General features: G+C 36.2%; 2 long non-coding RNA genes across 2 annotated transcripts; one reads left to right on the forward strand and one right to left on the reverse strand.

Annotated features, from left to right (window-relative positions):
* The first annotated feature begins 2,130 nt into the window (after positions 1-2,130).
* On the forward strand, positions 2,131-15,803 carry LOC149704988 (uncharacterized). The gene is made up of 5 exons (XR_016381481.1): positions 2,131-2,506; positions 9,022-9,279; positions 9,939-10,831; positions 10,906-14,598; positions 14,666-15,803. It is a non-coding gene; the product is annotated as an uncharacterized LOC149704988 (long non-coding RNA).
* Positions 15,804-15,922: 119 nt separating this feature from the next.
* Positions 15,923-24,975, reverse strand: LOC149704989 (uncharacterized). Its single transcript, XR_016381480.1, has 3 exons — positions 20,142-24,975; positions 19,655-19,995; positions 15,923-18,429 (listed from the first exon to the last, which is right to left on the reverse strand). It is a non-coding gene; the product is annotated as an uncharacterized LOC149704989 (long non-coding RNA).
* Between the last annotated feature and the right edge of the window lie 505 nt (positions 24,976-25,480).

The following is a 25,480-nucleotide window of genomic DNA, read 5'->3' on the forward strand; positions in this document are numbered from 1 at the left end:
GGCTAGGACTCGATTTTTTTACTCCACGTTCCAAATAATCCAGATTAGAGTAACAGAAGGTATTTCATTTTCTTTTTTATATGGCTAACGAATTCGTCTATAAGGTTGTTTATTCCGAGTTCTATCAATAGCGCGCTGTTTTGGTCCGATAGTGGGTCAACCGAGAGCCCAAAAAGATGGGTGCGTTCCGTTCCATGGGACGGGGAAAGCTCACAACAGATTGAGGGGGACTTTTCTTAGGTATGCCTCGTGACCACCGACATGGATAAAAGAAATATACAAGTGATGGCCCATATCGTAAACTAATCTATGTCGATACCGATACCGATACCGATATTGAAGTTTTACTGGAACCGATTCCTATTTTAACCCATTATTTAATCTCAGCGAGATAATCGATTATTTTACAATATGTAACCGATAAGAACCGATTTTCACTGATTACTAACCGATAAGAACCGATTTTCACTGATTACTAACCGATAAGAACCGATTTTCACTGATTACTAACCGATAAGAACCGATTTTCACTGATTACTAACCGATAAGAACCGATTTTCACTGATTACTAACCGATAAGAACCGATTTTCACTGATTACTAACCGACAAGAACCGATTTTCACTGATTACTAACCGATAAGAACCGATTTTCACTGATTACTAACCGATAAGAACCGATTTTCACTGATTACTAACCGATAAGAACCGATTTTCACTGATTACTAACCGATAAGAACCGATTTTAACTGATTACTAACCGATAAGAACCGATTTTTACTGATTACTAACCGATAAGAACCGATTTTTACTGATTACTAACCGATAAGAACCGATTTTTTCTGATTACTAACCGATAAGAACTGATTCTTACTGATTACTAACGGATAAGAACCGATTTTCACTGATAACTAACCGATAAGAACCGAATTTTACTGATTACTAACCGATAAGAACCGAATTTTACTGATTACTAACCAATAAGGTAAGAACCGATTTTTACTGATTACTAACCGATAAGGACCGACTTTTACTGATTATTAACCGATTATCAACCGATTCTTAACTACTATTTGGTAAAAATCGGTAAATTAAGTTCGAATAAACAACCAACTGCCCTTTTTCATGGGCTAGTTTTGGTTATTCGATCCTTTCCAGTTACTTTTTTCTGATATCTATGTACCACGCGACTTTTTTCGGCCACTTCCCTTACTAAGGTGCGCCACGGCCCTCGGAAAAGGGATCACTTTACCCTGAAGCCGCTTTCCCTGGTTTAAAAATGTTGTTATTTATCCATCAGGTTTGACCCAATTTCTACCCCCGCGCTAAGCTCGCCAACAATTCCGGAGCCCAACCTTATGGTACCCTAAAAAAACCGCTCCCATGAATTTGTGTCCCAAAAAATATGTTCATCTTCCTAGAGATTCGAATTGAATAAAAAATAAGTATTAATATATGTCGATCGAGACAAACTTTTGCAATAGCATATGTTGAGGTTTAGATAACCGTTGCAAACGTAGAATTAAACTTGCTTTGGGGAGGCCCTCGTGTATGTATGGTAATTATTGAAAGATGATTAGAGATTTTAAGGTACTAATCAAAAACACAGCGCGCTTAAACTTCTTAAAGTCAAAAGAGTTAAGTCTAATTTGAAAAAATAAAGAAAGGCTATAAATTGAAAAGCACATGTGAAATTTTCTAGTGCCAATTTTGGAAGATTTTTCCTTATGTCTAAAGCGCTACACGTTTCGCGATGAAATTCTAAAACCCACAAAAACCTGGTCTTTCAACTTGGTTTTTATCACCTCAGTGCTTTCGTTTCTTCTAATTCCCTTTGTCTTTGCGAAAAAATGAATCGTCTCGGACCCCTGCAATGAGTCCAAAAATTTAAGTTTAAAATTCAGTCAAAACATCAGTACTACTTTCGTCTACTTATATTACAAGTCTTTCTCCGCGGTAACTTTAAACCATGCAATAACTGTCCTCCGTCTTTCATTGCAGATAAAGATCACCGTGTTGTTATTTACTAAAACAAAACTACAGAAAACAAGACTAGATCTAAACATAAACAAGCAAAAACAGTCATTGCAATAAATGATCGACTAGGCCTAAATATATATTGAACCATTCCTCAACAATACTATAGAAGATGTACTCGATTTCGGGGACAGTTTGATTGTTCAATATCTCTCTCTCTCTTTCTCTCTTCCCTCGCTCTCTCCCCGAGAAACGAATCCAACTCGGAATCTCATCTTTAGAATCGGAGAGGTTGAATCGAGGTCATTGTCACTGGGTCACTTTCACGGCGCGGTTAAGACGGTGCGGGGTTCTTCGTGAAAAAGAAAAAACATTCACCAAATACCCCCGGTTAGAGGAACAGATTTTTTTTCAACAGTTTTTTCTCCTTCTTAAAAAACAGCTCTCACGCAAGAGAGAATTATGGCGATAGGAGTACGAAGGCGTGATTTTCTTGGTTTCCCGTCAGCATAGGGAGATCCTGGACTAAAGGTAACTGCTTTAACTCCTCTCTTCGTTGAATTATTCTTCGTGATCTCCCACATCCTCCCTCGGTCCTGGTTCCCGCCTCACGTTTTCTTCACACAAATGGTAAGAGTAGATTTGAGACAAGTGCGCCTTTAACAAGCCTAAATTCGCCCCGTGTTTGCCAATAAAAAAATACCAACAAATTACGTCAAAAAAAGCACGTAGCCACTTTCACTGCGAGGTTTAAACGAAGTCAGTCCTGAAACTACGAGAGGATGTTATAGACCGATATTGTTTGGTGTTTAAGAGGTTTTTTTCTAGACATCTGTTGAACAGTTGAGAATCTATTTACGGATGGGATTTTATTTTCTTCTTGTTTGTTTTGTAGGAGGAGATTTTTCAAATGTGTTTACGCCATGTTTGTCTACGTCACGTTTTTAGACTTTTGGGAATAATTAACTGGTTTTAGTACGGATAACAGGGCTCCCAGAGTACCTATAATACCTATAAATACCTATAATTCTGAGATGGTCCTATAAAAACCTATAATTCGTAAATTTATCCTATAATACCTATATTTTGGATATGTTGGTTTAAAAACACTGAGAAACTTCAAAAACAATCCAAAATTTTTAATTTTTTTCAAAATTTTAGCGAGATTACGTTTGACCAGACACAAAAATCGCGGAGCTCGCTTCGCTCGCTCCGCAAGGTTTTAAGTTATATATTCAAGAAGGCGATTTAAACGCTCTAGTTTAGTTATTTAAAATGGACAGTTGGGCCTAAACATGTCAGGGAAAATCGTAATAAAAGTCCGACAAAACCTGAAAAAGTCAGGGAATTTGAATCTGAAAATTTCGTGGAAACCCTGAATTAGTCCAAAGTAAAAAAAGTACCTGACATTTAAATAATTAAAAAAATTTAAGGTAGTTATCTATAAAAAATTTCATGCATGGTAAATAGTTTAGTTGCTACACTATTAACTACTAGTCCCTAGTAAATTAAATAATGATCATATTTTTATAAATATGTTTAAAAGTAGTCTACTCTCGAATATATAATATACTTCCTGTAAAACTCCAATAATTCGTAATTTTAAACGTATAAAATTTACATAACATAAGTTTGAACCTATAAATTGATGATTTTTGGACCTATAAATATCCTATAATTTTAGCCTTTTAGACCTATAAATATCCTATAATTTTAGCCTTTTAGACCTATAATACCTATTTTTTTTGTGCACTAAGCGCTGGGAGCCCTGGGATAATACAATTTGATTAACAATAAGGGACATGCAAATGAACGCCAGATGTATCTATTGAGAAAGTGTCTACGCCAAGATGGTATAGATATAACAGAGTTTTTCTTGAACAAGGTTGTTTAAGGCACACGGTAATATTGTAACATCAAGTCTTAATTATCACCTTATTGAAGTTAATAATAACGAAATCAAAAAGTGATAATTGTACACTCAGTTTCATAAGGTCTACAGTTTAGTATAGCAATTCCTTCAGTCTGCATGCTCTAAATATGATAGAGAAATTTTCTGTCAATTTTCTTATCTTTAACCACATGAGTTTCAGGGTTGGTAATAATTTGCTACTAGAGCATCTCCTGCAATGATAATTACTGAATTGAACTGAATTCTACAAACTTTTCAGTCTGTTGTAGGATAGCGGTTGAATTTCACTCACTTAAAAACTGGCAACACTGTATTACATAAACCTCTAGTAATATTTAAAATATCTCTGTTAACCCACAAACAATATTTTCCTTCCACCCCCTCCATTATACTTATTCCATTTTCCCATATTTTTTATTTTTGTAATTTCAATTTTTAAATAAAATTTGTGGTTGGCAAAACGCAGGATATACGGTAGTTGTAACACGGAGTTCTTTGCCCAGTCAGGCGGGGGATTCCAAATCACGCTTTCAAAAACGTTATTCGCACGATTATTTTTTTAGTTTTTATTTTTTTTTATTTTTTGTGAGAGCGCAAAGTTTCTGGCGGCAACGCTTGCACGAATTCACCGTATAGTTTAGAACACGTTACGTGGACTCGCCAAAAAAGCAAAAACATACGTAATAACATAAGGCTATCATACTCTCTATAAGAATGGGTATAAAGGATATATGATACATGCGCTAAGAAATTACTAAAAGGGCACAGAGGCGTCACCTTGTGATGGATTCGAATTAATAAAATTATTTCCTATCTCTATAGAGAGCTTTCAGTTGGAGGAGCTGAGTCTCGTGACATAATTTACGCCGCCATATTGGTGGGTTTAAAGCAGGAATGAAGCTGAGACCACCCAATATGGCTACCAAAACCGCGGTAATCCCTACCCGACCTTTCACAATTTTGAAAAACGTCCCTAAATTGAAATATTTTTCAAAGGGCAAATAAATGTCTTGGCTCGTGTATCTTGTTGAAAATATCTTAATATATATATACGCTGTCATATTGGTGTGTTTAAAGCAGGATTGAACCTGAGATCATCCAATATGGCTACCAGAACAGAGGTAAGACTTGGGAGGGTGTGACGTAGTACTATCCCATTTGAAAGCTCTGTATACGTACAGCGGCACAAGCAAGTAAGGGATCCAACTCGATTCTGTTTTGGATAAGAAACATTTAAAGAGTGTCTCAGTCAAGGTTTAGTTCAGAAAAATGGCACTAGATGTTCCCATAGTCGAGGCCCCGCTAAGCTTAGGAAAGGCTAACTAGTTTTAGCTCCGCTCTTGACGTTAACGAGTTATGATTGGTTCCAGCTTTTCACAAAGTAAAATTATTGCGTATACGGGGGCACCACAGGAGGGAGACATTTTTGCTTTAAACGTAGGTGGAACGACACTCTATTTTATCACAAACTTACACATTATAGGGCTATGGTGATAATCAAGCCGTGAAATAAAAAATAACTATAGAAGAAGAGGTATTTGGATGGAACATAGATATAAGCGCAGGGGGCGATTCAGGTTTAATTACGAGAATGCGAAGGAAGCTTCGGTTTAAGGGCGGGATGAAACGGAGGCTGAAAGGGGCATTTTAAGCAGGGACATATTAAAGGGTTGATAAAAGTAGAGTCGCCTTAATCTAACTTAACTTTCACTAAATGGAAAAAAACTAAACATTGTATGAATTTCTCAAATGGAAAGTTGAATTTATAGTTAATAAATTGTATTTATTATGGAAAGGTTAAATATAGTTTCATTTATCTGATAATTATAATTAAAAAATTTAAATTAAACTAAATTTATCTAGATAATTTAATTAAAAATATTTACATTAAAACTAATTTTATCTGGAAATCTCAAATTAAAATTTAAAATAAACTGAATTTATTTGGAAATTTTAATTAAAAAAGGTAAAATAAACAAAATTTATCAATAAATTTAAAAAAAAAATCTTTTTTAGAAATTTTAATAAAAAATTAAATTAAAATCTAAATTTATATAGAAATATCATTTGAAAAGTGAAATAAGATTAAGTCTTACTTAAAATATCAATTAAAAGTAAGAGTAAACAAACAAATCTGGAATATTTACTGAAAAAGAGAAAATAATCAAAACAATGTAAAATTTTAATTGAAAAATGAAATTATATAAACAAAATTTACCTGTAGAGTTTACTATCCCTTTATGAAAAAGGGGGGGGCAAGAACTACCACTTTCCACCATTCACACAACACACACACACACATCCACATCACAACCAAGTTCTTTCGTAGCGCCCTTTTTTTCCTCAACAATAAATTGGAGGTCGCTGACGCGATATTAGGGTCAGTGTCTCTCGTTTGATACGCCCCTCTCCCTCTCTCTGAATTTCGTTCTCTGGAACAGAGATTCTCCTTTATGGCTAGGTGGAAACTCCAGGTATCCAGGTATTAAAGTGGTAAACTCATCCCCCCCTCCCAACTCCGTTTTTCCCCGAGATAAAAAGATAAGAGGGGAAGATCAAAAAAATGAAGGAACCAGTTGAACCAGTAACGGTCATACCCAAAAACACCGCACCGTCCCGTCTCGCCTCGCCTGGCAGGTCTAAAGACAGTATACCAGTATGGCAGAAGGCCTGCTCTTAACAAATTTCTTTATTTTTTTCATTTTATTTTAAAAACATTATTCTGAGAATTTTTGGGAAGAAAATTATCTAGTAACTTAAATACAATCTTGTTCCATATCATTAAGTTGTTTGGAGTAATTAGGGTCTACTTGGTAATTAGTATTTCTGTGGCATAAAGAAAATATATCTAGTGGATTCGGAATTTAAAACTTGACTTTAAGTTTGGGTTTGCCCTATTTGGTCGTGTTCAGTTATTTTAATTGAAGTTGTATCGAGTCTCGAGTGAAATGAATTAGCGTGAATTTAATTGGATAATATCAATAAAATTAAATTGAATTTTTATCATTCTTTAAAGTGCGATATAGAAAATAAAATTTCTACTACTAGTCCGTCCAATAGAATTTTATACCACAAGGACGTCGTCTGCTTCACAGATATGCCTAACGCGTAGATACGTTACCTTAACTGCGCGTGTTAAAAATATTCCTTATTATATAAGCTCTAAAAAAGAAAAACCTAAGATTAAAATCGCAAAAATTCGAATTCTCCACTTACATGATTGTTAAAAAGAACTCAATAACGTACCCCATCCATTTCTAAGTAGGCGTACGTGAATATTTGACAGTATTTTTTTCTTTTCTATAACCCAAAGATTTAAGAGGTGTAATTAAACACCTACGATCAAAATAGTCAGACACCATTGAATTCTTTCTTAACTGCTCAACATCGATGCCTTTTGCCCACTTAGAAAACCATTTCAATAACGAAAAATAACGTGAAAATTCAATTCATATTCACTAAAGAAAGAAATGTCTAAAGATGGTAATTTCATTAAAAAAATATTCAATTAGGGTGCCCTTCAAGCTACGCAGTTTTTTTTCTGAAACTCTCCAACATCTGGGCATCCTGCCCATCAGGCGAAAGGATTGGCATTTATGACACATCTAGGTTTCTGGGGAAACTGAAAACTCAAGTCTATAGCGGGGTTTATATAACATCGTTGCAATTAGAGATCGCGTTATACTTTTAATTATGTAACATTGTCTGCCAGCCAAAAAGGGGAATGAAATATGAACGAATTTGCCTTAGTAACCTTGATTCGATTCAATTAAAACACCCAACTGCCTCTTCTGTTAATGTTATAATTCTTCATTGTCTGGGTCAAAAGGTCCCGTCAAAACATTGCTTTAAACAGTTATTCCAATTTTTGGTCAAGAAAAATTATATCAAAAACAAATAGAATTAAGAGAAAGTGAAGCGGTATATGTGTTTCTACGGTTTACAGCGTGGAACATAGCATATCAGGCTAAATCATTTGAAACTGTGATGTGACTCAATCTTTCTTAGACTTACAGATACCCTAGTTCAAGGAGAGACGCGATCTTTGACCTTTACTCGTTACGCGGTGTCAATACCTTGACGCACCCATGAACTCCCTATATTTACTGGTTCCCCATTCATCTAATCTCAATTCAGCCAATATGCTTGATACGTGAATATCTTAATATTCAATAGACCACCGTATGTATTGCTATAATAAAAACGAGTCTTATACATTAAAATAAGTCTTAAGTTTTTCCCCTTGTATGTGCTAAGAAAGAAGTTCACGGCCAGTTCGATGATCTAAGGCCATCACCTCTTTTCTCCCAAGGCCGGACTAGACATACAGCCACTAACCCCGAAACTCTCTCTCTCTCTCCTGTTGGCAAATATTTTAAAGTGACAATGAAGACAGTCCTCAAGGTGTGTTTTCGCAAACTCCCATTAAACCATTCGTTACTCAATTTAAAGGAAATTTCAAGTGTTTTAAAAATATACGTCAAGCGCGAGATTTAACGATGGTATAGTCTGCTACGACGAACTTCTCGTGACGTAACCCCCTCCTATCGTTTACCTCGGTTTTGACGACCATATTGGAGGTCGTCAGTTATAAGGCCACAAAATTTAGACTACCAATATTAAAGTCACGTCCCCGTAGTCCCTCTCAGTACCACTCTATAATGTCACGTTTATTAGTAAATACTGTTCCTTTGACACGAGGTAAAACAAGGTTAGATAAGTCTCAAAGACTACCACTAGCTCACAGAGGTTTGGTTTTTAGAAAACTTTAACTACTCCTGAAGGCTTTGTTCAAAGGTTTACTTCTGACTATTTCGTCTTCAATCTCCCTTTGAAAAATTTGGCTCGGGATTACAATTTTATTATTCAATACAATAAAATAGCTGAAAAAATTAACAAAAGCCGTAACCATAAGCGTAACTGGTTGACTTAAAAATTTCCCCGGCCTCCTGTCGCCCCGTAGGGGGGATAGAATTTAGCGTTCCCCCCTCTGTTTTTTCAAGCATAGCACACCCATGGACACTATAGGAATCTCATCCTATCCTTTTGATGTATAAAATTTCTATTCCCCCATATTGCTCGCGTATTTATGCGAACTACAAGTGTTTGAAAAAAAATTATTTTATCTATTAAGAACAGGTTGCGTAATGGGGCACTGAAGCGGCGGGACCATCGTCACGACCAAATACGCGGCCGAGCGAGTGACATCGTTAGACTATGGTGAAGTGCCAAGCTGCTTGGAGCTTAAGAAACCAATAGATAGTATACACGCATGGAGGGCTCATACAATTTACACCAGGAGACCAGGCTACCTGGAGGACAAAAGCAGACGGGTTTTTGTCCTCCAGAGAGCTAGTTCAGGAACGACAAGCGAGAATTGCAGCTACACTAGGTTCATTTTGCAGTCCTTCCATCTTCCTATTTAGTCTGCATTACTAAGCCTTTGACTGCGCCTCACCAGGCGTCGCTTTACCCCGAATCTATGACCTACTTCAATCACTTCATGACAAGCTCCAGTTTGTAACCAATGACAAATTTATGGCCGACATATCTTATGAATTTATGATAATCCAGACTTACAAATAGCCAACTAACACCTCTACAAACTAAATCACCTAACTCGCCAGGTAAACCAAGGTTCAACGTGCGTATATAGATATTTTTCCAAACGGCGATTCAGTTTGTTCTCAACCGTAACAATATAATAGGCCTTTTTCGTTTCAATCGTTTCTCCCGGTCAAAATATAGGCGCTAAAAATTTAAAGCTTATAGATTACGTAAAAATACCAACGTTCCCGTCACTGGGAGTCTGGGGCTCTGGGAGAATCAAAAACTTGTTTATTATACCATACACTGTTACCTTGGATAACAAGCGGATGATAACGATATCATGGTTATCGTAATAATTTTCATTGAACGCGAGGCGAGGCCTGTTACAATCTATCAAATATTATGAATTGCGCGTAATGTGTTTGAAGAAGGTTTTAAAATAATTATACATAACGTTAAGAATCTACCGTCCTACCATATGTTTAAATTGTTTATTTCCAGATTTTTAATTTGAACATCACGACTTGCATAACCCTCGCTTGTTTGAGATTTTACTGTTCGCTACCCATATGGACCCGTTCTCAAATTATCTAACACGATGGTCTTCAACTAGAAGAATTGAAGAACCAAATGAACCTTTCGTTGCTGACCTTTTATTATTTTTTATTTTTGTTATTTTGCTGGTGGCCATTTTAAAAAATGGAAGCGGAGCGAGTGTTCATTTACCATAAATCCCATCGATACGTGGTTTACAGCCTAGAAGGATTGATGCCTTTTATATCAGGAGACCACGCTACTTGGTAAGTCTGTACTTCGTCCTCCAAGTAGCGTGGTATCCTGGTGTAAATAGTATCAATTCTCCTAGTCTGAAAACTATTTATAGGTATAGTTATCACTCAGTATTTTAAATTATTAATAAATAATTTGAAACGTACGATCAAAGTTATTCCCCAAAGAAAGAGATGGTCGCCATTTTTCAAAATGGCTTCGGATTGGGAAAAATCTTTTTTAGTGTTTACCTACTACGTAAAGAGTAAATTAACGTGCCTGTAAAGATACTTAAAGTTTCTTATTTGAAAAGGTTTGGACTGGGCGTTCCACCACGTCTTTGAGTTAACAATAAACCTCACAGCCTTAATCTTAAGAAGCAACCTTTAAATTTCAATATTTGCCCTGAAGGAATATAATATCTTATAAAATAATTAATAATTTTTACATTTAATTTTAATTGTTTTGACTTTATGAATATATTGTAAAAAATAAGAATTCATTAATAGGACATGTACGAACCACAGTGGGATAGAAAGAAAAAAATTATTATCGTCTTATTGAAGCGCTAATTAACTAAAATCTAAAGAGACGGGGATAGAGAGAGAAAAAAATGAAAACCGGAGGTAAAAGTTGTTGGAAGGAATTCTTAAAAAACTTTCTTTTCTCCCCCTTCTAATTTCCCCCTTTACAAGCGAAGGGGTAAATAGCCTCATCCTTTGATGACGGCTGGGAGTCAACGTCTTGAAGATCAACTACTGGAACGAAAGGCAGCGAATGGGAATCCAAGAAAACAGGGAAAACAGCAAAGGGAAGCTCAATATAATTTAGCCAAATTATTGAAATTGTAGCTTATGATTATTTTTCAAGAAAATTAATATCTCTTTCGTTCCATGGTTCGACAGCACGAATTTGATGTGGATAATTTGATCATGTAAGAAGGGAATTAGACGTCTGAAATTAATGTTTTCAGGATTTGGTCGATGGAAACGCAATTGAATTTGCAATAATTAAATACTTAAAAGAATTTTGAATATGAAAAAAGAAAAGCTAGAAGCTGATTGGTCTAGAGGGTAACTGACGTTTCGTTATAATTCGGAATCTTCGTACCAAAGATTTCAGCGATTTTTAAGTTATACTTCTTTAGTTTTTGTCCTTTAAATACTTAAAGGGGAATTTTGAATATCAAAAAAGCTAGTGGCCTAGAGAGTAACTGAAGTTTCGTTAAAATTCAGAATTAATACCAAAACACCCGTGATTATTCTCTTTTCGCAATAAAGATTTCAGTGCCTTTTATGTTATACTTTTATTGTTATTGTCCGAAGAGTCGTAGTAATTAAAATAAGATTAGTTTCACCCGCCCTTTAAAGATTGCCTTAGCATACCGATAGCATTTTATCCAATGTCACCCAACCAAGTACTCGCGTATATTGAAAGGACATCGTGCCGCGAGCGCGCTAAAGCAGTTTAGGGCTCGTTTCGGAAAGGGGCTGGAGACGTTTCAACGAATACTTTCTTGGTGCTGGTACATTTTGAGTTGATTTAGATTTTTTTTTCTTTTTCTTTTTACGAGTGGTGCTAGCAAAACTTGCGTTAGTCGAAGCGTGAGAACCCTTAGCCGCTTCTTCGATCAATAGGTCACTGCTCGCAAAGATTTTAAACAAATCCAGTTTATTTCTAGTTCTGTAAACCCCTAGCTGGCACTGCACCACATCGTCTTTATCTACATACGCTCTCTCTCTCTTGCACCCCTCCCAAAATTCACCCTACCTGTCCTAGCTTCGTCTGTGACTATGTCATTTGTGAGGAGTTGAAAATTTGCTAAATTATAATTACCTCATCGTGAAATTGCTAATTGCGGTGAACCAAGCGAAACCTTAATTTAAAACCAATGTGGCCCCAAAAATATTCCGCTTGGTCTGTAATTATTTTACACGCGTTTTTATTCTTAGAAAAAAACTTTCACGATAAATTTTACTCGGATTTAACAAAAATTCGGTGGTTCTAACTTCTATGTCAAGTCGGTAACACTGGAGCAGAGTAGGCTTTGCTTTTTGGACTTGGTATTGGGTGTCGGCGGATAATCTCCAATTGGGTTTGGGTATCGCACCGTACTACCTATCTCGAAAACCCCAACTGAATTTAAAATTTAGAATCTTATCGTAGGCCGAGGCAAGGTTAAATCGGGGCGAAAAGAAACCAATAAATAAGTCTGTCGCTCTACAATTTTATCTCCTCAAAGTCAAGTTTAAATTAAATGGTTCACTGGTCATAACACCTGAAGTTCGTCTATTGGCAACATAGTAGAAAGGCTTGGTATCAATTCTGTCTTTTAACCCTATTGCCTCTAGGCAAAACGACGACGACATACAGCTAGTCTGAGACGTTCTTCGAGGGTGCATGCATTCTGGGACCACGTGTACTCTTTTCGCGCCAAAATAAGGGTACCGCGCAATTTGGTAAAAACGGTGGGAAAACGTAAGCCGAATGGGCCAGCTACTCTATTTACAACACGTCCCATTCATGTTAACGGTGACCAAAGGTCCAGTAAAAGAGATGGAAATCCGTAGGTGGTCCAATCTAAAATAAACCTTCCGCCCAAAGTGGAACACAGATCCAATTATCATAACTAAACATCTCAACTGTGACCCAAGAAAACATACCAAAAACACCTTTAGCTTTTTGTTTTAATTAAAAACTAAGATGGCGCCCTAGACTAAGACATTTGACCCTCAAAATGGCGGGAACCCGGTTTTTTTCCCGCGCTGCCAAAAGGATTATTTCAAGGTCGCTATAATCTCGAAAAGCCTCCCGAATCTTGGGGAGGGAATGTAATTCCAAGATACGTGGGTCACTGGCACGAGCAACGCAAACTTCGCTTTCGCACCTGCTATTCAAAACCGTTCTCGCCGGATGCTTCTGGCTGGTTTTGCCTTCTCCTCTCTCTCTCTGCCTACCTCCCTACCTCTCTCTCTAACTCGCTTTTACTCTTTGCCTCCTTTTCTAAAGAAAAAAAAACCTCCGCAGAAGTGTCTTTGCTCTTCCCCAACTTTCATCCTCCCCAGTCTTTGAACATCTTGGATAAGGGTTGATCATCTCAAAGTTTAGAAAGTTTTTAGTTACGTGTATGGTTATATAATCACAACGTAACTTATAGAAATGGAGTTGGGGTGGCTTTGTGTGTGTGTGTGTGTGTGTGGGTGTGTGTGTGTGTGTTTGTTGGTTTGTGGAACGCAATACACGGAAGGCAAGATTTAAGATTTGGATGAGAAAGTGGGTGAAAATATCATTGGGAAAAAAATGCATCTTTCCTTCATTTACAGTTTCTAATCTCAGACCTACACTACCATTTCGAAATAGATGAAAAGTGATTTAAACTTATGCTGTCTCAGCCATAAAACGGTATAATGTTTTCTAATACTGAAGAGATATGAACTGAATTAGAGCAAATTTCTCTGAGGAGGCCTTCAATTATCTTACGGAAATTGCTATTATAACGACCAATTTGTTGTTGTTTTTATTTATAATTATATTTAATACGACGTTTTATCAAAATAAATGATGATATTATTTTATAGCTACGCTCACACGTAGCTAAGAATAAAAACGTAATCGTATTTTTCTTTTCTTGTCACTTTCGCGCCCGAGGCTAAAGAAAGCATCGTTTAATACCTGTTACTTTTTTAACCCAAACACGCTCTCATGATGATGTTTCGCCTCTTTAAGAGGTTTTTTTTATTCCATCATTATGGTCATGCGTACTTAGATCACAGGCCCGTTCACATCAAAGATACTCGATACAACACTTTCAGTAATAGATAGGTGAAGGAAAAACCGTTAAAAATTTCGGTAACTGTTAAAATCAAGAAGAAAGACTCGCTAGCCTCTTGCTCATAGTGTTAGGCGTATGATAAAGAGGTACTCTCAATCAATACGATGTTTTTCACTTTAATTTGATTTAAATTCCACAACTCGGGCGAGATAAGCTTAATTTGAAAATTGAAAAAGATTTTTCATTCTAGAATGACGGACACCATTTTCTGTCAATTTCTAAAATGCTTTGAGAAATTTCTCCACAAACGTAGGTAGATTCTTACAATTACCGTGGAAAACATATTGGTCCCCTATCTCCGTCGAATTATTGAACACACCCAACCCAATATCAACTTTTACCGTTTCATATTTAGAAATTAAACTAACGTATGCGAACAAGACTCGTACAGGGGCACCACGACGCAAAAAACCAGTCTTTTGATAAGGTAAAAATTCTCCTATTCCCTCGCTAAACTCACGTCATCTTTTTGCAGGTGAATGACTGTAAAGCTATTTCAATACTGTAGAAGGTAGCATCAAGTCAACAAACTCTGATGATACGCGTTCGTTGCGATCCCTGGTGGGTAATTAGACTTCACTTTTAATGCGCCATCAAAAAAACCCCTAAAATTTTAAGTTCCCCAAAGGTATTGACGAATATTTCCATTTCGGAAACTGGTTTTGAACATTGTGACGCGGGGACAATCTGTATTATCTCGTTCACTAACACATCACTTTCTCTCTGGATCAAGAGAGACAATCATTAGAAATGAAAATTTTCCATTGAAAAACAGCGGAAACTAGACCATTTTAATAATCAAATTATACAGGTATAATTTTCATGGTTCGTCCATTTTCAAAAAAAAGGGATCTTCGTAGATAATTTTTAACTGGCGAGATTAAAGGAGTATTTAAACGTTTTGTATACGACTCTGTTTCTTAAATTTATTATTAGTTAGTGGTCAAATAGATAAGGGACAGTGTCCGGTAACGTGTTTTTAAACTGGACAGTCGCGTGATAGCTTTCATTTAAAACTATGTACAAATTTGGTCATTACTTCTTGTTCTACGAAGGTGGTGTTTATTTCCTCTGGGTAAAGATGGAGATAGGCTATAGATTCTGTTTACTTCAAATCACGCTAGGACACGCCCTTCAACTAAGTCTATTTGCAAAGATTACACTGGTAGCAAAGATTACACTCGTAGAAAATAGCCACACTTATGGAGAGTATGATTGGGTTATGGTATAACATTAAGCCAGAATTTCAGTGAACAGTGTTAAGAACATGCATGAAATAACTTCAACAGTACTCCACCCCTTTAAAAAAATACTTCCCACTATCCCTTTAATACTTAATCGAGTCAGAGTTTGATGAAAGTTGAATATCACCATTTGATAATTACAGCATTTTCACTAATTACCTTCTATCATCACGCGATATGGTAGTTTAAAATTTTTTTCTAAGGAAAAGTGGCCCCAAAAATGCTATTGAAGGTCGGAACCTTGTGATCTAAAGCACCAAAAGAACACTTTTCACGCTTCGATACTTTAAAAACTGAATAAATTAATTTTGGAAGAGGACCCCTTCTCGCGTGAAAAGGTCGATTACATCAAAAACTAATGGGTTTTTCATCGTTGGTTTGTGTTTGGATATTTAATTCCTTAAATAACCACCAAGGAAGGATAGTTTAACGTTGCAAAACTAATTCGGAATTCGATTTTTTTAGTGTGTGTATTAACTTATGCAAATTAAAGTATAATAAACATAAATAACTTACATGAAATATGTTTGACTTCATTGCGGTTGATAGCTTCACTCAAACGTCCGTTCACAAATCACGTGTCGTTTTAATAGCAATAATAATAACAACAACAACGACAATAATAACAATAATATAGAGCTTTATTAATTAAACTAATTATGTAAATTAATAATTTCTTGAACGATTTTAAAGATGAACTTCACTCGATAAAAACCGAATTAAAAATGATAAAATCACAGAGGGGGAGGAGATGGGTTGTTTCAACAGATATTTTTTAATCTAATATTGCTTATCAAAAATTTACAATATTGAATTTTTTTTTGAAAATCATGTGGGGTCTGGAAATATTTGCTGTGCATAAAATTTCAACATAGTAATTTTAAGAAATGATAAAAAACATGTATTGTAGAAATTTTGGAACTATTAACAAAAAATTATTTGAAAACTACAATTGTTTAGTTAGGAATATGCTAAATTAATTTTATGTTAAGTACTTAAAATCTTACTGGAACTTTTGGTTGGTTGGTAGGGATATTTAAGGGTCAAAAGGGTCAAATTTTGGGCTTCATACAAAGTAAAATAAAGGGTATATCGAAGTGATAAATTTCGATAGAATTCGTTATACCTCCCACACGTATAAAAGCGAAACCGGACGCATCTGCGTCTGAAAACATAAGTATAACATCTTAGTGTTTAAGAGCCTTGGTTTTCCATATCGAAAAACAGGTTATTCTATAAGAAATAGGAAGAATGCAAAGACGCTTAAGGACTATAAATACATACATAAGTTTGTTAAGAACCCTACTGAGTCAAAAATCCAAAAACACTTTCTTTCAACCGGCTTCCAATTACTTTACAGTCAAAAGTACTTGCCCCCTCCGATTCTTAAGTAGAACTTCCAATCTTCTATGGCCAGGTGTACGCGGACATTTTTTTACAGTATCCTAAACCCTGTATTTACCTCGGCGTAAAGGATTTGATTCGTCCATCTCAATGACACAGTTCAATTGAGCGTTGTTAAGGATCCCATAGTAAATGCTTCGACTTCCTTGAGGAAGATACAATTAAGATTACACAGACTTCTGTCTGTGACACCGTGGATGATGATTCTCCACCTCATACATGGACCCCTTTAACTTAATGAACATCGACACACGCGACTGGGGTACAAGTCCTCCCTGCCCAGGACACGCAACGGTTGAAAAATATTAATTTCTAATGATGAAAATTTTGACGAGGTACCAGAGGGTAGATAACCAAGCTAAGTATTTTATTCGTGAATTATTTTAATTCTCCTTGAATAATGAACTGTACGACCATGGAAATCAAGATACGATAAGGTTTTAATAGAATGGGTCTTACTCGGGGGACACTCGAATCAACTCTTGTTTAAAGTCTTGGTCCAGAAAAACCAAACCGTACATAGTCTCGAGGAAGGATACGGAGGGAAAGTTTTCTTTGATTGATATAATAACGAGGTTGTATTTGGCAGATGCGCAGCAGCAAGGCCCTAGTGTTTGGGGCATACATTCGAAGCAGGGCCGAGTAGCATTTATCTAAAATGACGGGTACAACCTTCTTCTAGCCCTGAGTCATGAAGAGGGCCCATTTTTTAACCCTGGAGGCGTTAAGTTAGATGCTTAGCTCCATTTCGCTTTCGTTTTCCTACTGACCCACTAACCTTGAACCCAACCCAAGAGCAGAGCTCGTTAAAGAAGATCACGAGCGCTCAGCGTTGGGACGTAAGACTCGCGCGTCACAGAAGGACTATACGTAATAATATTAACTATAAACGCGATAACGAAGAAGTTTAGAGGGAGGAATAATAGACGGAACCATTTCTCCGTAGCTAGCATAAGAAGGGAGCTTGCCAAGGATGATGGGTACCAATATTTTCAATATGAGACGATGGCGTGACTCCTATAGTTGAAGGGATTGTGAAAGATATGCATGGTCGAAGTCGATTTTCCCTAAGTTCAATTGCATTACGGGAAATTCTAAATGGCAGGCCCTTACATAATGCAACACTTTATCAACACGGCCTAATCGTAATCCTCGAAAGAGTTCTCATATCACTAAGTTTCATTCTACCAATTCTAGTATGGTACTAATAAGATGTTGCGTTAAATTACATTTGTGACGTCAAACACGGCCCATTCTTAATATTACTCTAGAGCAAAGTTCTATTCTTGCAAAAGGGGAGATAAGTATTCCATATGTCAGCTCTATATATTTAAAGTTGCGTCTTTAACTCAATCTAAAAGCAAAAGCGGAACAAGGTTTCATCTTATCTATCGATCTCCTAATTGTTCTAATATTAATAGGTACACATTGGAGATGTCAGGCCATGATTCTGGATCATCAAAGGCTTAAAAGTTTAAAAATGATCTACTTTCACTTTCTTTCTCTAAGTTTGACTTTCACTATCACTTTAAGGATGGTACATAAAAAAGGCAATCTACTTTTTTTTCAAGAGCATCACCTGTTTAAAAGGGGGGGATAAAGACGATAGAATAATAAACGCGTAAAATAATCGAGCCAGTGGCAGGTGATGGGATCAGCAGAAGTTCGCTCGCTCGGTCTTGAAAAAGTGAACACCTTGACCTTAAAGATTCAGACTTCGTCTTCTTGAAGAAGCAATGTTCAGCTTTAAAAAAAAAATAGATATTTATATACATGACAGGGACCATGCATGGCCAGGGGATAGTTCCTCAGGAACCAACCACTCCGGATGCGACTGTTCCTTTCTTATTAGTGGGTTATTAAAAAACACTCGTTTAACAATTTTTTAAAACCGTTGGCAATATTGGGGTTTTTAGGTTTATTGAAGAAATTGTTGTTATGTCGTCTAGTTTATTTATATTAGAATTTTTTAGCGATGGTGACTGACTAGTATATAAAAGAATGGGCTTCTGGGTGATGACTGATTAATTATGGGCCTTGTCAATAATCACGTGACATTCTTTTATCAATCAAAGCGCGTGAAATAAAAAAATTAAAAAAATAAAAATTCAAAAACCAAGGCTTAACAAATTTTTTAAAATTCTTACGCTTGCAACTATAGGGAGAGGGCGTTTGTCAGGGAGGGAAAGAACATCCGACGTCATTTTATACCTCTACCTAGGGGAGCGTTTGTAGGCGCGATACTGAAATTCCCCCGTTAGGGGGATGGAATCGAGGTAAGAGATATAAGCCTATGACGTAGCAAGAATGGGTTTGCCGTCTCCCTATAGCTTTTCTACTAGTAAGGCTACATAAATCTCCTCGAACTTCATCATCGAAACCTTTCAAGAAGGAACCCTGTACTTTCTTCTTACTCAACTTGTTTTCATTTCACTTATTAGAGCATTCGATTAAAATCACCTTTTTCCTTGACCGCCCGAGGAAATTGCAACTAATAATTTTATCATCAGACTCCGGTTTAAGTAAGTTGGTTTTAAGTCGGAAACTGGAGTGAATAACAGGAAACGAGCCTCGTTCCCAATTCCGTTTTTTTACAGTATAGGGGAGTCAACCAAATAACGCATCTTTTTTGAGGGAATGTTGGGAAACTAGAGTTCTAACTAGAAGCTGCATGGGAAAAAAAGCGCCTCGTAAACCAACCCGTAGGTCACCGCCAAAAACGAGTTAACTTTACTTTCTATCAGATCGTGCGACCTGATTCTATTTACCATAGCATAAGGTATTATCCATAAGTCTACTAAGTCTTAGACCTAAATAAAATGGGCTATAATTCTAAGGTATCTATGCTGGTTGGGAAGGTTCAACTTATGGATGGTAGATTGTCAAACCCTTCATGGTGATGTCCCGGCCGGAAGGGTGCATGCTTATTTATTTCTGGGTCGGAGAAACTTTAATACACATATACATACAGGGTTTCCGATTCCGTTGGTTCATTGTGACCGCAAAATTGACCCTCAGAAAGGCGTTAGATCGGAAAAAACGTCCTTAAAATGGGAAAACATCCTTAGATGGACTCTAAAGGGGAGTGGGAATAGCAAAATAGAATTAAGTTCAAGTGCAGTTGTTCAGGAGAAAATATCCCAAAGAAAGCCAGTGGGTAAGTGAAAGTTCTACAAATTCGTTGGTTCCTCCATGCGTAAGAATTGTTTTCTACTGCCCCCGAATTTTTTTTTTTCCTTTTTTTGTCGAAAAACCCGCTTTCCAAATGGCGCCCGATATTTCTCGATCCCCGGCCGAAGTAATCTTGTTTCTAAAAATAGATTTTGTAAAGGTTTGTGTAGTTACAGAAACTATCTTTCAAAAGGGTCGCATTTTCGAAAGAAAAAAAAAAGAAAAGAAATATATGAACTATATATTTATATAAAAGTTCAAGTTCAAGTCATGGTGGGTACTTACTGTGTGTGCCATTTCAAATCAGGCCCCTAATGCGAATTCTATTGAAGGGGGTATTTTTCCAAACAGTCCTTAAATGATGGTTTCCATGAAAACTTCCAAGAATTAGTACTATTATGCTGTAATTGGAGTTACATATTTCGCAATCATCAGATTTTTAAAGTAGAAAATCATTTTTCTGTAATTTAAAATTAAAAAAGTACTAGTATGCTATAATTGAAGTTACATATTTCGCAATCATCAGATTTTGAAAGTAGAAAATAAATTATGTAATTTAAAATTAAATATATATATATATTTGTTTTGTTTATTTTTAAAGCAGATAGGGACCGTTGCTTCAAAGTGAGCGCGATGGTTGTAATATGGAGTGAAGTGTGCTGGCGACCTCTTTTGAGAATGAAGAAAAACTAAAGATTTTTTTTTCAGTTTAAAAAACTACTAAATTAAATTAGAAAATTTTAATTTTTATAATAATTATATGAACGCTACCTAAAAATAAAAAACAATATATTTTAATTGATTTATCTATTTCCTCCAGTCCTAAACTATTCAAAGGATGTTGTTGTTAATTTAGGCCTACATTTGGCCTATTTTTATAACAAGTTTACAATTTCAATTAAAAAAAACGTAGTTGTTCACTTAATTACTCAGTAATTTTAAGTTTGACATAGATGACGCTTTTTACTGAGGTAACCATCCACCTAAAAAGTATATTTCATCCATGGAAAAATCAATACTCCAAGGAGAAAAGATTACTACTAGAGCGGAAGCCCATTCCCGCTCTTTCTATAAAGGGAACATAACAAAATAATTTTTCCTATCCCGAACGAAAGGTCAAATATGATTCAGTTTGTCCTATCCCGAAAGGCTAATTACTCTCAGAGATAATGAGCTACGTTGCGTTCTAAAGATTAAGCGTTATCTCTTTAGTACAGTCAAAGTTACAGTGTGACTGGACCCTCGTTTGATTATGGCCCAAATAGTGGAAATCCTTTACGCGTAGTACACTTCATATAATACACTTCTGATAGGCAAAACAAATAAATAAATAAAAAAAACACGATTCTCACGAGATAAAGCTTGTTTGGTACGGTATTTCATTACTCGCCCTATGTCCAGCCCACAGGGATGTTTGCGATCAAGAAAGGTCAGCTCGGCTATATAGCGAAAAGCCGAAAGAACCAAGTGAATAAATAAAAAAATACAACACGAATCGATGGATGACCCTATAAAGGCAATCTGACCGGAGAAATATAAGGAGGCGGTGTAAAAAAATAAAGATCCGGGAGAGGTTGAAGGGGTCAACTACGATTTATTGGTCAGTCTAAACTGACGGAGGACAGCTAGCCAAATCCGTCAATCGTAATGTCGAAAGAAACCATTTGTTACGTCTCGAGGTTCGCCGCCTCGGGTTAGTGTTAGTAATACCCCAGAGCAGACGGAAAAACAAGAACAGAAAGAAACGTATCATTTCATAATGTCGGTCTGTGTACAAATATCATTCGTTAAAACGGAGTTTAAGAAAGTGGTCCTAAAACGCCTATAGCGTATCTCTCTAGAGGTGTGATCCTTACGTTTGAGTGACACGAGAAAAAAGTGCTTAAATTCATTATTTCAATTTCATTTTAGGCTTAGCTCGAAAAAGTTCTTTTATAATTTAAAACTATAAGGAAATTAAAATGGAAAACGTCTATGGCCCTAGCTACTCCACTACCTATCTTAAAACGGCTATGATGCCAATAAGGAACCACCCATCCATAAGCATTCAATAAGGAAGTAGGGATACTATAAAATACGGTGTTAAAACCATAGGCGCGTTCAACCATCACCCGGGGCACCGGGCACCCTATACCGAATATGGCTCGATAAATATGTTTTTTCTATTCCGATAAACGGGGCCAAGGTTCGTACCAACATTAAACGCCCGCTAGCGGAAGCAAAACCCCCGTCTGAACCCCTGTTTGGACCCTCTCTCCAAAAAAAAACAGAAAGACCAAATGATCGTAAGCTCGATCCTTTCGATAAATATTAAGGGCGATAGAAAGATTTATTTTATGATTTCTTGGATGGAAGAAGTGTAGTTCTATGGCCGCCGATGTGGCTTCTTGCTGCCTTTTTTTTTTCATCTCTCTCGCGGCTTTTCCGTTGATTTTTCCTTGCAAGATTTCCCGTTTTGACCAGGAACAAATGTCACCCCATAAGCCTATCGTACGAGGTCCCTATAAGTTACATTCATATAATCTCGACGATGTTTTCAAAATGAGCGACAAGAAAACAAAATTAGAAAAATAAAGATCACCGCTCGTGAAAGGTTTTACGACTTCTGTCGCACGTGAGAACTTACAATTCTTGAATATGAGGGTATTTGGTTTGAAGCCATATCTGTTGTCTTTGTTGTCCACATACCACCGGATCTTCCTTCTTAAGAAAACAAGGTTATGAAACATCAGATTCTATTTTAACCCTTCGACTTTTGAAAAAGGTCTATTTCTGTCGTTTTTGGCCAGCCATTTTGTTCACGAATACAATTCACTTTCAGAACGTTTCTAACTTGTAGGGATCTATCGTAATAATCCTTAGAATAGCTCCAAAACTGCACGCGCGGTTTTTTTCTCCCCCAAAACAAAATTTCAACTTAATGAAGAATAATGAATCTTTAAAAGTCCAAGAAAAGCCGACCACGGAAAAGAAAACCAGAAAAAGGAAAGAAAAAGAAATGTTTTCTCAGGAATTTTTTTCTTTCCGAATTTTTGGATGACGAATGAAGATAACGTTTTCTTTTTCATCTCGATGATTAAAAAGTTTGGATCCGGATAATATCCTTGAAAGCGATTGAATTTTAGGGGTAGAGAAAACAAAATGCCACTATTTGACAGTGAAAGTTTTTCCTTGTTTGCAAACCAAGATAAATATTTTAAAATAACCTATTATTGAAGCTGTATAGCTAAGTCTATTTGAATTCGACAAAGCGTATTAAACATTCATTGATAAGAATATTTTTTCCATTACAAATTCTTTGTAGGGTACGAAAATTATCATACTTTCAACATGACCGACTTCAATTTCAGTTAAACTCTATTTGAAGCTATCAAAATTGGTACGCATTCTTGCAAAGGCTAAACAGCTTGTAGGCCTATTTGAGTTACTAAATTTATAAAACCACGGTTCAATTGATACATCAAAATATGTTCATTTTATCTTAGTGATGTTTCTTTGTGCATTTTCTTTAAACCACTGAACATGTCCTTAAAAATCGGAGTCATTATCGAGTATGAAAAAAGTCATTACAGTGTCAAACGCAGTATAGAATTTTTAGGGCACGCATCTCTTTCATCTTCTTTTTATGCAAAATAAGCGGGATGGAATCATCCATGGAAGCTCAAGATGAGAAAAGAAGAAAAAAAAAGAATTAATAATAAAAAAGTTGGATCGCTTGTCGCTTAATTAGTCGGGGTGCTGTCGGAGACTCATTCGCTAACTTAGTGACAAGTGGTAATTAGAGGCAGAAAGAACCCTTCTTCTCTCTGTATACATGACGTAGTTTTAATTTTAGGGAGCGGATCTAATTTGAAATTAGTGCGATAGAATTTTCCCTTCCTAATAACCACTTTCTAAGCATATCTCCTAATTTCATCAAAAATCCACAAGTTATCGATTTTTCTCTTCCACGAAAATTGTTTGAAGGATTTTCGGATTAGTATTAGTGGCACGTTTTATTTAATTAACTCCTAATTAGATTTTATATAAGGAGCAGAAATTCAGAACGTACTGTAAAATTTCGTCGTGCGCACTTCAAAAATTTATTCCTGGAAAATATTTTAAGTTTCTCTCAAGAGAAATTTAGATCTGTTCTCGAGTGTCTGTACAAAAAAAGAAAGAGAAGCAAAAACCTTTTCCTTTGATGGCTCCCATGACATTTTGGAACGTCAAACAGTGTTCTTTACGCACTGGGGGACACCAGAATCCTCGCACCAAGAGCAAAGAAAAAGGACCTGGACGAATTCACAGGGCGAAACATTCACATTTGGTTAAGCTCCCATTAGATAACATTATAGAAATGCCTGCCTAGAATCAGTCCTAAATGCATAAAGGTTAGGGGACTCGGATGCCTCTCCAGTAACCCCATCTATAGAGTTCAGTAGCCTATTGGCAAATGTTTTATAAGCGGCCATCTTGCAAAATGGCGGAGTGAAAATATCCAGACATTTTAATCTACTAGCCTACAGTTAACTTTGATAGTTTTTTTTTATGAATTCATTAATAGGAAAACACAAAGGCCTAGTACCAAGAAAACATTATCTTGTTTATAACGGCGCTAATGACTTCTAACGAAAACTGTGCGGATCAAGTATATTTTCTATGATAGAATCTTTTCGTTCTGGGAAGCATTTCCGGCGTAATCTAACCCTAATACCGTGGCTTTGGTCATTTATAACCTTTTAGATTTAGGCTAGGGCGTCCGTTATTTTCGATTTGTTTCGAAAACGTGATATCAAAATACGATGATTGGATCGTGCTGGAGAGAAAGAGAGAGAGAGAGAGAGATGAATCCGTTACCATTAAAATAAGATACATTTTTCGTTGACGACCCGCTAGATTTGTGGCGTATTTTGTGAAATTTCTTTTTTTCGGACATTTCTTGTCTGGCAAGAGGGATTGATAAGATTTGGGGAAGTAAACAACCGTTTAAATACAGTGAAGCTATATGATTATGGTTATAGGTCTAGTAAAACTGAATTTTAATATTTTAAAATATTTTAAGTTCAGTGTTAATAATTAAACCAATACGTCCCTTGAAGGGGTAACTTCTCCCTGAACACGGGTGTATCGTCTAGGTTACATTGATCCCCACGTATTCTCCTCCGACATTTTACTTACTAAAAGGATTCTTACCCTCTGGAATCAACGCCGTTCAAAAACATTACCTAAAAACAATAACAGTTTCCTCCCCCATTCTGCTAGTGTGCTGCGCCCCCTCTCACTCCGTTGGAAGTAAAACAAAATACAAAATGTATTGTTTCATTGTATATATTCATATTGTATATTTAATTTTATTTAATCTTGTAAATCTTACCTTTCTAATGCTACAAAAAAAAAAAAGGTATGTACCAATTGCTTGCGAGCCAGTAGTGGCTCCTCCCTGTTTCAAAAGGGATCTACTAAGAAGGCAAATAAAGATTCATTCATTCATCGCGTGTGAAACATTTCTACAGGGGCCATAGGATTAACATGGTGAAGTTTCAGCCTGGTGGCAGGCTTCTCTGTCAATGTTTCAAAATATTGTAAATGCAATTATTGTCGAACTAAAGTAAAATCCAGCCTTGGAAGGGGTAAATCTACGA

This window comes from Phalangium opilio, unplaced genomic scaffold, assembly GCF_054372755.1.
Source record: "Phalangium opilio isolate 3A_F unplaced genomic scaffold, DU_Popi_V2 ptg000014l_1, whole genome shotgun sequence".
In the NCBI taxonomy this organism is placed as follows: domain Eukaryota; kingdom Metazoa; phylum Arthropoda; class Arachnida; order Opiliones; family Phalangiidae; genus Phalangium; species Phalangium opilio.